Genomic DNA, 10529 nt, shown 5'->3' on the forward strand with positions numbered 1-10529 from the left:
AATAATTTGAGATAAATCAACAAATACTGTGTATTCTGACACATGAAGGAAGTTCTCAGTATGAAAAACATTCCCGCTTTCTCAACAAATACAGGCTGTTCCCCCCAAATGCATACACACTTTAACAGCTGATAGCTCAATTTTGAAAATGAAATGTATTTTAATTAACACTGCCTTTATAATTATTTAAAGTGTGTGCATACATTATTTTGGGACATCCTGTATTTTCTGAGAACCTACTGTGTGCCAGGCCGCTTGCTGGCTGGACTTCTATTTTTTATCTACATTTTATTTTAATGTTTTTTTCCAAAGGCTGGTGGGTTGGGGTTAAATTCCTCATACAAATGCCTTGAGAGAAAGACAGGTATTTTTGGGGGGAGGGAGGTGGGTTACACTCTTTGGTCCTCAGTATATTTCCTAAAGATAGAACAAGTGCTTGAAACAATTTCCCGAGAGTTGTTTAAACAAATCAACTGGCTTTAATATTATTAGCTCTGCAGCAGTGACTGAGCAATCCCTGGGATAGAGCAGTGGGAATTCTGTGCCCGAGTCTTCCTTCAGATGCTGAAACGCGACCAGGAGCCTGGCCGAGCGGGGCCCAGGCTGATCTTGGCATTGATGTGTATGCTCAGCTCCGCTCTGTATCGGAGAGAGCAACTTGCAAGGCTTCTGAGCGGGAGACAGAGATGTCACTGTCCAGATTAGCGCTCTGGGCTTGCCCACCTGGCTGTGCTTGGAGCTGGCAGCTGGGCGCACTGGGTGAGGCCACGCGGCTAGCTCCCTCGGCAGGCGACCCACCACGGTCCTTACTTAGCCCCAGAGAGGCAGTGAGGCACATAAAGGGATTAAATTGTGAAAGTCTAATGTAATAATCAGGGCAGTAATTATCAGAAAGATGGAATAGCCCCTCCTTTCTGTGGCCAGTGATGGCATCTGAACTCCAAAGATGTTGAAGGTGGACCAAATCTCTCGTATCATCGTGGATTCTTTCTTTTTTTTTAAAATCCTCACTCAAGGGTATATTCCATTGATTTTTAGAGAGAGTGGAAGAGAGAGGGAAAGACAGAGAGAAACATCGATGTGAGAGAAACACATGGATGGGTTGCCTTCTTCATGGGCCATGATGAGGGGCCCGGCCGGGGAGGAGCCTGCAACCCAGGAACATGTCCTTGACTGGAATCAAACCCGGGACCCTTTGGTCCGCAGTCCGAAGTTCTATTCACTGAGCCAAACTGGCTAGGGCTTACCATGGATTCTTATCCAGATTTTGGGATGGCCATAGAATCCATTGTCAAGCCTTCGGGCAGGATTGCAGCCAAACTATCTTTGACGTATCATTGCCTCTCTCCTTCCCCCTTTAAAAAGCTCCAGAGAATGAGACAGGATTATGCAACGCGCCTTAAGACCAAGTCTTCCCACGCTCTCCCAGTCCTTGTGGCCAGGGCATTATGTAAGCGGCTTTCGACTCTCATTGACTTGACCAAGGGACATGTGCGCCCAAAGGCCTTGTCACAGGGCATAGTTCCTCTTTAGGATTTCATTTCTTGTGATAATTTATTTCTGAGGGTGGTTATACAATATGTAACACATATACATTTTAAAAGCTGGAAAAAATACTTCTTACACTGAGAGCCAAAAGAACATATATCCAGAGCGCATCTTGAGAAAAGTAATGAGAATTGTTCTTTTCAAAGCTGGATGGGATATTCTGGTTGTGAAAGGCAATTAATTATAGATTTCAGTGAAAGTCAACCAGAAAGCCGCATTTTATTTATTGGCTGTTTTCAAGTTATCATTGGACAGCGATTGAATTAGGTCAGCACGTAGCTAGTAAAAATCAAGGTGAGTTTTTTTTTGTTGTTTCTTTGTTTTTTCTGTTGACCAATCATTTTTTAGAAGACTTTGACAGTTCTAACCTATCATCCAACAGGGTTACAATAAAGGCAATGATTTCAATGTCATTTTCCTAGGGTTATTAATTTATTCTGATTTTTCTTCTAATGCCAGTTTTGGCCTCAATTCATAAATGAGTGGAAATTCTTTTTTTTTTTTTTCAATCTATTGGACCCTTGCTATGGAGGCAAAAGAAGAAAAATATCTTTATATCCAAAAAAGTCAGTACACATTTCATTTTTTAATACACAAAACCCTAGCCTCCCAGAAGTTTTTATTTCTATATAAGAATATGGAAAGTGCCTGGCCAGTGTGGCTCAGTCGTTGAACGTGGACCTATGAACCAGGAGGTCACAGTTCAATTCCCTGTCAGGGGACATGCTGGGTTGCAAGCTCAATCCCCAGTGCGGGGTATGCAGGAGACAGCTGATCATTGATTCTCTCACATTATTGATGTTTCTCTCTCTCTCCCTCTTCTTCTCCCTCTCTCCCTCTCTCCCTCCTTCTCTGAAATCAATAAAACTATATTTAAAAAAAAAAGATTAGGCATTTGTCTGCTAGTCATATGCTAAAGGCTATGAGCATGGCCTGTGGGTTTGATGTCCCTGACTTCTTTCCACCCTGAATTGCTGACTCCTTCCTGAACGGGGGGTATTCCTGGAGCCTCATTCCTAGACGTTGCCTTTTCTTTGCCCTCAGAGCTATTTTGGTCTTAGAATAGAATGTGTGCAGCACAGGAGGAAATAGGTACATTGTCTGTTACATCATAGGATCTTCCCAAGGAAACATAATACATTAACTTCTATTTAACTTCGTTTTCAGAGGAAGTAATTAGCCTGGTTTGTACATGGGAGCTTTAAATCTCTAACATGTTCTAAAATGAAAATCCAAAATACTATGGCAATGCCTCAGTTGACTTGAAGAGTCTCAGTGATTTATAAGAGCAGATGCAGTACTCAATTAAATATTGAGGTAATATTTTCAAAAGAAATATTGTCTAGAATTCATTTGCGTTAACTCAGAGCTTGCTTTTGTTGTAAGTCTGACATTTTCGTGTGTGTGTGTGTGTGTGTGTGTGTTTCCTGGCATCGGATGCCAGTTATGTCTAGTTTTTTTGAAATTCATTAATGTTGCTAAATTATGAATGAGAACTATTATTCTATGCCTTCTATTTTAACAGCTATCTTCAGTGTTTATTTTAATAGTAAAATTTAATGTTGCAGATTTTCTTTTTTTTAAAATATATTTTATTGATTTTTTACAGAGAGGAAGGGAGAGGGATAGAGAGTTAGAAACATCGATGAGAGAGAAACATTGATCAGCTGCCTCCTGCACACTCCCTACTGGGGATGTGCCCGCAACCATGATACATGCCCTGGACCAGAATCGAACCTGGGACCTTTCAGTCCACAGGCCGATGCTCTATCCACTGAGCCCAACTAGCCAGGGCACAGACTTTCTTTGTTGGCTGAGAATGTACAATATGTGAATGGATGTCTCAGGAAATAGTATCATTTGCAGTTTTATTTTTCCTAGTTTTAACTTAGCAGACCCACTCCTTGGAACAAATGAGTGTTTGTAAGAACCCACCATACTGCCTTTTGCAATGGCTGCACCGTTTCCCACCTCACCAACAGGGGTCCAACTTCTCTGCATCCTCTCTAGTGCTTATTGTACCTATTTTTTTCTTCCCCTCTTCTCCCTCCTCCTGTTCTCCTTCTCTTGAGTTTAATATAATGCCTTTGTTGTACCTGTAATAGATGAAGAATTTGTTCATTTATCATCACAGTAATGGGTCTGTTAGTTTTTAGAATGTGCCACGCATGTTGAGTGGTTATTTCTCTGTGCCTGAAGTCTCACATCTACAAGTAATATAATGAGGTGATGAGGCCTGTGCTCCTACCTGGCCTCGTAGACTTTAAAAGCTTTTGAACTATCAGATAATTTTAGAATTAATTTTTCTAGAGAGGTTTTTAGTCCATGGGCAAATTTTTTAAAAATATATATTTTATTGATTTTTTTACAGAGAGGAAGGGAGAGGGATAGAGAGTTAGAAACATCGATCAGCTGTCTCCTGCACACCCCCTACTGGGGATGTGCCCATAACCAAGGTACATGCCCCTGACCAGAATCGAACCTCGGACCCTTCAGTCCGCAGGCCGACGCTCTATCCACTCAGCCAAACCGGTCAGGGCCATGGTCAAATTTTCAGCTTTTCAACATAGTGAATTGTAAGAATGTTCCCAAAGTTATAGTTCAATGATAGTAAAGGTTTATAAAGAGGGGGTGGGCAGAAGTAAGTCTTAACAATATTTTATGTTTTTATAAACAATTTTCAGAAATCCCCTACATATGAAGTTTGAGAGTTCAACTCTTCAGTAAACCACAGTTTTCTGTCTCAGTTCCCTGGATGTTACCCACTAACCCTCATTTCACCACTGGATTTTCAGTTGTTAGTTTCAAGGATGGGGAATGTCTGGCCCGTGGGCCATATAAGGCCCTCAAAATTATTTGCTCTGGTCCTGCCAAGCCATTAGTTAAATGTTTGACCAAATGTAGCAGGCTGATGTTGTAAGTTGGTCATTTTGTATGTCCCTTGAATGATGTTAAAATATCCAAATGGCCCTTGGAATAAATGTACACGTAGAAATGTTTTCTATCCAAAGGTAGCGGCTGCATGAGACTTAACATTTCTTTCTTTCACCAGGTGTATTTTTTAACAATCTCCCAATCCCCCTTTTTATAGTCATATGTCTTAAAAGAGATATAAGCAAACTCATATCAGATTGTTTAAAATCTGTAAGCAGGAAAGGAACATTGAAAAGTTGATGTTGAATACTGAGCACAACACATTTTGGGGGCGGGTAGGGTTGGCTCAGATACCTTTCTTGTGACAGGTCATCTTTGAGGGCTTTCTTAAAGACTCCTGTGAGAGGATCCCCACACTATAAGAACTCAAAAATGAAGAAGGCCCTGCTGGTGTGGCTCAGTGGTTGAGCTTCAGCCCATGAACCAAGAGGTCTCTGGTTCAATTCCTGGTCAGGGCACATGCCTGGGTTGCAGGCTCAATCCCCAGTAGGGGTGGTCCAGGAGACAGCCAGTCTATGTTTCTCCCTCATTGATGTTCCCATCTCTCTCTCCCTCTCCCTCCATCTTTCTCTAAAAATCAATAAAACATTTTAAAAAATGAAGAGACTGTACACATCACGTAGGGACATCCTGCACTGCAGGACCACAGTGTCTTTTGCAAGAAGATAGCACCCTGCCAAAGCTAAACACATTGCATTCTTGCGGAACTTGGATAAGATATCTTGATATTCTCCATCATTTTCAGCAGCGAGTGTATTTTTATTATACACACGATTCTCTTTGAAATGCATTTCAGAGCTTGCCTTCCTGGTGGCGGATTATTATTTTTTCTATCATGAACAATAGCATTATTTTGGGATCTTTAAATTATATTGTTTACAACCTGACACCTGTTGCTTTGACGACAGGTCTGTTTGGTTTCTGTGCAGTTACAGCCACAAACAACGGTGGTGCCGAGATAAGTTGAGGGATTTCTTTTGGAGGTGTTGAGAGATGCCATTCTCTTGAAAGCAACCCTATCCTCTCCCACAGCTGCCCCTGCTCCGTAAGTCTGACAACAGCCAAAGACAATGCCAAGATCCACCCTCACCCTGCTTCTCCGGGCATCACAACTTCCTTTCCAACCATCAGCAATAGCAACGGCGGCAGCCACACAGCTCCCTCTCAGCAGATAGGAATTCCATTTTCTATCTCTGTGCCAAGCAACACTCAATTACTTTCAAAAGATTACAGCCGGGCAGTGTTGCATCATAGTTCAGAGCACGGAACTATGTATTTATTTTTTAATTTTATTTTTTCAACGACAGCGGACATTCCATATTATTTTGTGTTAGTTTCAGGTGCACAGCACAGTGGTTAGACAATCATATACTTTTAAAAAATATATTTTTATTGATTTCAGAGAGGAAGGGAGAGGGAGAGAGATGGAAACATCAATGATGAGAGAGAATTATGGATCAGCTGCCTCCTGCACGCCCCCTACTTGGTATTGAGCCTGCAACCTGGGCATGTGCCCTTGACCGGAATCGAACCTGGGACCCTTCAGTCAGCAGGCTGACACTCTATCCACCGAGCCAAACTGGCTAGGGCGACAATCATGTACTTTGCAAAGTGTTCCCCTTGGTCTTTCTAGTACCCACCTGGCACCATACATAGTTATTACAGTATTATTGATGATCGTCTCTAGGCTGTACTTTACCAATCCCCGTGATTGTTTTGTAACTACAGATTTGTACTACTAATCCCTTCACCTTTTACACCCCACCCCCAAGGCCCCTCCCCTCTGGCAAGTATCAGTCAAGAGCACAGACTGTGCATCCCGTGTGACTGGGTTCCCGTCCTGGCTCAGGCACTTGCTAACCATGTGATGCTGGGTGAGTTACCTCTTGTCTTGGTGCCTTAATTCTCTCATCTGCAGAATGGGTGTTCGACAATGTGAAGTACATAGACGAATGCCTGGCACTGTTAATGTTTATTCTAGGTATTGATAAGTAAGTTTTAGTGGGTTCTTTTAAGGAGTATTAGACTGGATGTCAGGGTATTTGCGTTTTAGTCTTTCCTGCTATTAACTAGACCATATCTTGTAAAGATGGTCAGGTGTAAGTCAGTACATATTCGTCCATCTGTCTATGTGGCCTGCACGAAACCAAGGGGCGGAACCAACTGGAATGTAAGATCTCCTTGAAGCTTAATACCTTATAAATCTGTGTTGCTTTTTGCCAAATGACACACCATTGGTGGATTGTTTTGAGTTTTATTATGTGTAATTGACTATGCTTAGGTTTTTTTTTAAATTAATAATTTGGAGTAGCCCTAGCTGGTTTGGCTCAGTGGATAGAGTGTCAGTCTGCAGACTGAAGGGTCCTGGGTTCGATTCCGGGCAAGCGGGTGTACCTTGGTTGTAGGTTCCATCCCTGGCCCTGCTCAGGATACATGTAGGAGGCAACCAGTCAATGTGTTTCTCTCACATCAGTGTTTCTCTCTTCCTCCGTCTCTCCCCATTTCTTCCACTCTCTCTAAAAATCAATGGCAAAATATCCTTGGGTGAAGATTATGCCCCCACCCCCCCCCAAAAAAGATAGCACTCAACTTGCATGGATATTATAATCCCAGCTATAGATAGTATTGTTTTGTATGTATGTGTTTTTACTTTATTATTATTTTAATTTAAATTCTTTAGTGTTTAAAGTGTTACACAAGTCTCCATTTTCCCCCATTGATCTCTCCCCAGCCATTCTGACCCCCCTTCATGTGTTTTTTGTTTTTAATTACTAGTGGTATGAGCAGAAAGTAGCTAGAAACAAAGCATTAAAAACCAGAAAGAGAAGGAGAGAAGGGGAAGTGATCTCTGTGTGGAAAAACCTTCACTACCATAGACAGGGGGCTTTTGTTCTTTTTTTCTGATTTGGGCGTTTAAAACAAAAATACTACAGATTATTGCAATGCTCGGTAATTGTATACTCAGGAAATCCCATTATTTTTAAGTCACTTACTTTTGGAAAGCAATTGGGTAATCCCCACTTGGAATGCCCTGCGGGTCATCGCCACCCCCTTGGTTCTGTTAATAAAATTAAAACAGGTGGGGGAGATATGGAGATGCTTTCAAATGGGTGTTATAATTGTGATGTCTGCACCTGGGAACAAGGGGGTACCTCCCAGGAACCATAGCAGGCCTATGTGTGAGCCATGGGAGTCGGAGAGGAGACTTGACATAAACTTTTATTTTGAGGTGCCAGGCTAATTTACATCCCTCAGCCCTTCCACTGCCAAACTGTAAAAGTCCATTAAGTGACTGAAAGGAAGACACAAATTAGCCATCGGGACTCAAGGCAGGAGTTTTGCATCCACCCTGTCATTCCCCCCGCCAGCTAGCTGTGAGGTTCTATTAGGCAGCAAGTGAGGAAATTATACGGCTGCACACTAATTGTACAAAAGAGTCTGCAATGAGGAAGCAGGGCCCAGGACTTTCTGAGAAGTCGCCAGGAGGTATGTGATACCTGGCTCCATCATTCTTATCAGCCGGCTTTAAAGCCCACAGCTGTAGGCCTAGCCACTCTGGCTCAGTGGATAGAGCATCGGCCTGTGGTCTGAAGAGTCCTGGGTTCGATCGTGGTCAAGGGCAGGTACCTTGGTTGCAGGCAGCTTTCCGGCCCAAACCCTGGTCGGGGCACATGCAGGAGGTAACCAATCTATGTGTTTCTCTCACACTGATGTTTCTCTCTGTCTTTCCTTCTCTCTTCTACTCTCTCTAAAATCAGTGGGAAAATATCCTCAGGTGAAGATTAAAAACAAACAAACAAAAAACCCTACAGCTTCCAGCTTGATTGGCTCCCTCTCAGCACAGCTCACTCTCCCCAGCTTCTGACAAAACTGGGAAAATTCCCCTCCTGTCATCAGGAGCTGCCCAGTTCGGTCCCGGGTGCCATCGGACAAATGTGTCCCACATCAGAGCAAGCAGTAATGCAAGACATCTCCGTGTCTGAAATGAGGAGCCGGGGCTGTGAACAGTGACTTCTGCCTCATCCTGAGCGTCCGTCCAGGGTTAGCATTGCAGGCACCCACAGTTTCCCTTGGAAATATTGTTGTCTCATTTTCACTTGCATGAACCGAAGAAAACAGGTGCCCCATGGAGATCGTGGGTCGTCTGGGAGCCGTGTCTTTGAGCCATTGCCAAAATAGATGGGGACGTTGTTAGCCAGGGGTGTGGGGCAGCACTGATTTTTTGGATAAATGCTTTCTTTATTGAGTAGTAAATGCACCAGGGAAGGTTTTTCAAGGGCAGCAGCTCTGTAGACTCTCAGATGCATCAAAGACTTGGGTGGGTGGGTGGTCATAGCCAACAAGAAGGAACCAGGCAACTCAATGGGAGGGCTCGGACATGAGAGAGGTTTTCCTCCAGCAAGTAAGTTCTTTGGCATGATGCTGCTTTGTTTTTCTCGAGATGTAAACCAAGGTGTGACTTAGTGAAATCAAGGTTATCGTCCACCTATGTGAAGACGTTTATTGAAACATGACACTTGGCTGAAGGATACCTGGTCTCATCCTAAACAATTTCTGGGCATTTATGCTGAAACTATATGTTTTGGAAAACTCTCAGGACCCCACTGTATTTTTTCATCTATTCACAGTGAAATTCTGTTTTCTTTTTAATATATTTTTTTTATTGATCTCAGAGAGGAAGGGAGAAGGAGAGAGAGAGAATCATTGGTCCTCTGCCTCCTGCATGCCCCACACTCAGGATCAAACCAACCACCCGAGTATGTGCCCTGACCGGAAATTGAACTGTGACCTCCAGGTTGATAGGTTGACATTCAACCATTGAACTCTCTTGTGGCTATTTGAAGTTTCCATTGTTTAAAGAAATTTTAAAATCTTCAGCATAAATTTAGCTACTATTGTTGAATGACTCCTAACTATATTCTCCAATATGGCTGCAATTCTGACAATAAAGTATTATAATCAGATAGAAATTAAATAACCAATTCTCTCTGTATTCTACATTTTCATTTTATTTTTATCATATTCATATCAAGATGCATTTTTATTTCCTTTAAAGCCTCTTACATTCTTTTCCTTTTGACCTTTTCCTCCCCAGAAGTTTTTATATTTTATTGTTTTTCATTTCTTGGTAATATCTCCCTGTTTTGCTCTGCGTTTCCATCTTTGCCAAAGCTACTTTCCAGGGTTTTGATAATTAATTCAGTTTTCTTCTACTTTTTCTGATTTGGAGGATGTTTTTCCTAGTGTCCTTAAAATTGCTTCCTAATAGGATACCCCACTCACTTGACCTTGTGGACATGGCTGTATTACAACACAGTAATTGCTATTCATCAAAATGACCTTGAGATTTCATGAAAATATTAAGTTGTTCTAAGAGTATTCCTTTGCTTATGTACTAGCTTTTCATGGAAGACTAGAGGCCCAGTGCATGATATCTGTGCACTGTTAGGGTCCCTAGAGGCTGTAGGCTGCCAACCTGGGCCTCCCTCCCTTCCCCCGGCCGGCCCTGCTCCCTGGTTGAACTCCCGGACGACCTTCCAGTCAAGGGGGCAATTTGCATACTACGCTTTTATCATATAGGATTTCTGTGCTGCCCAAGAAAGGGTCCTTGCCACCAGGACCTTACCCTCAGATGGGTAATATGCACGGGAAAAGGTGTAACAAAATATGGCATGCCTTGCTATGACGCAGGTACCTAAAGAGATATGAGGACCAAGAAATCATTTTCTGCTAGGCTGGGCTGAGCCATTTTCATGAGCGATTTGGCTGGGATTTGAGTTGAACATTGAGACTTGGAAGTAATTTTAAGAAGAAAAGAGGGGCACAGATAGATCATTCTCAGAGGGAAGCCTGCAGGACGCAGCCAAGGAGAATCAATCACCGTGGCTGCATCAGAAAGTTCACGTGAGGTGATAATGGCCATAAACCTGGGAAAGCCCGTGCGCGCCCCATCGGCGGGGGCTTCGTTAGCCAGTCTAACGTGGTGTATTTAATCTCGGAGGCCCTAGGAATCTGTGGACTTTTTTTTTTTTTTACAAAAGTAGGGT

At 42.7% G+C, this 10529-nt stretch overlaps 1 protein-coding gene across 9 annotated transcripts in view; it reads left to right on the forward strand.

Annotated features, from left to right (window-relative positions):
• ESRRG (estrogen related receptor gamma) overlaps positions 1-10529 on the forward strand; it is a 458818-nt gene that overhangs the window by 327774 nt on the left and 120515 nt on the right. The gene's annotated exons all lie outside the window — the stretch shown is intronic.

Source organism: Myotis davidii, unplaced genomic scaffold (genome assembly GCF_000327345.1).
Source record: "Myotis davidii unplaced genomic scaffold, ASM32734v1 scaffold174, whole genome shotgun sequence".
NCBI lineage: Eukaryota > Metazoa > Chordata > Mammalia > Chiroptera > Vespertilionidae > Myotis > Myotis davidii.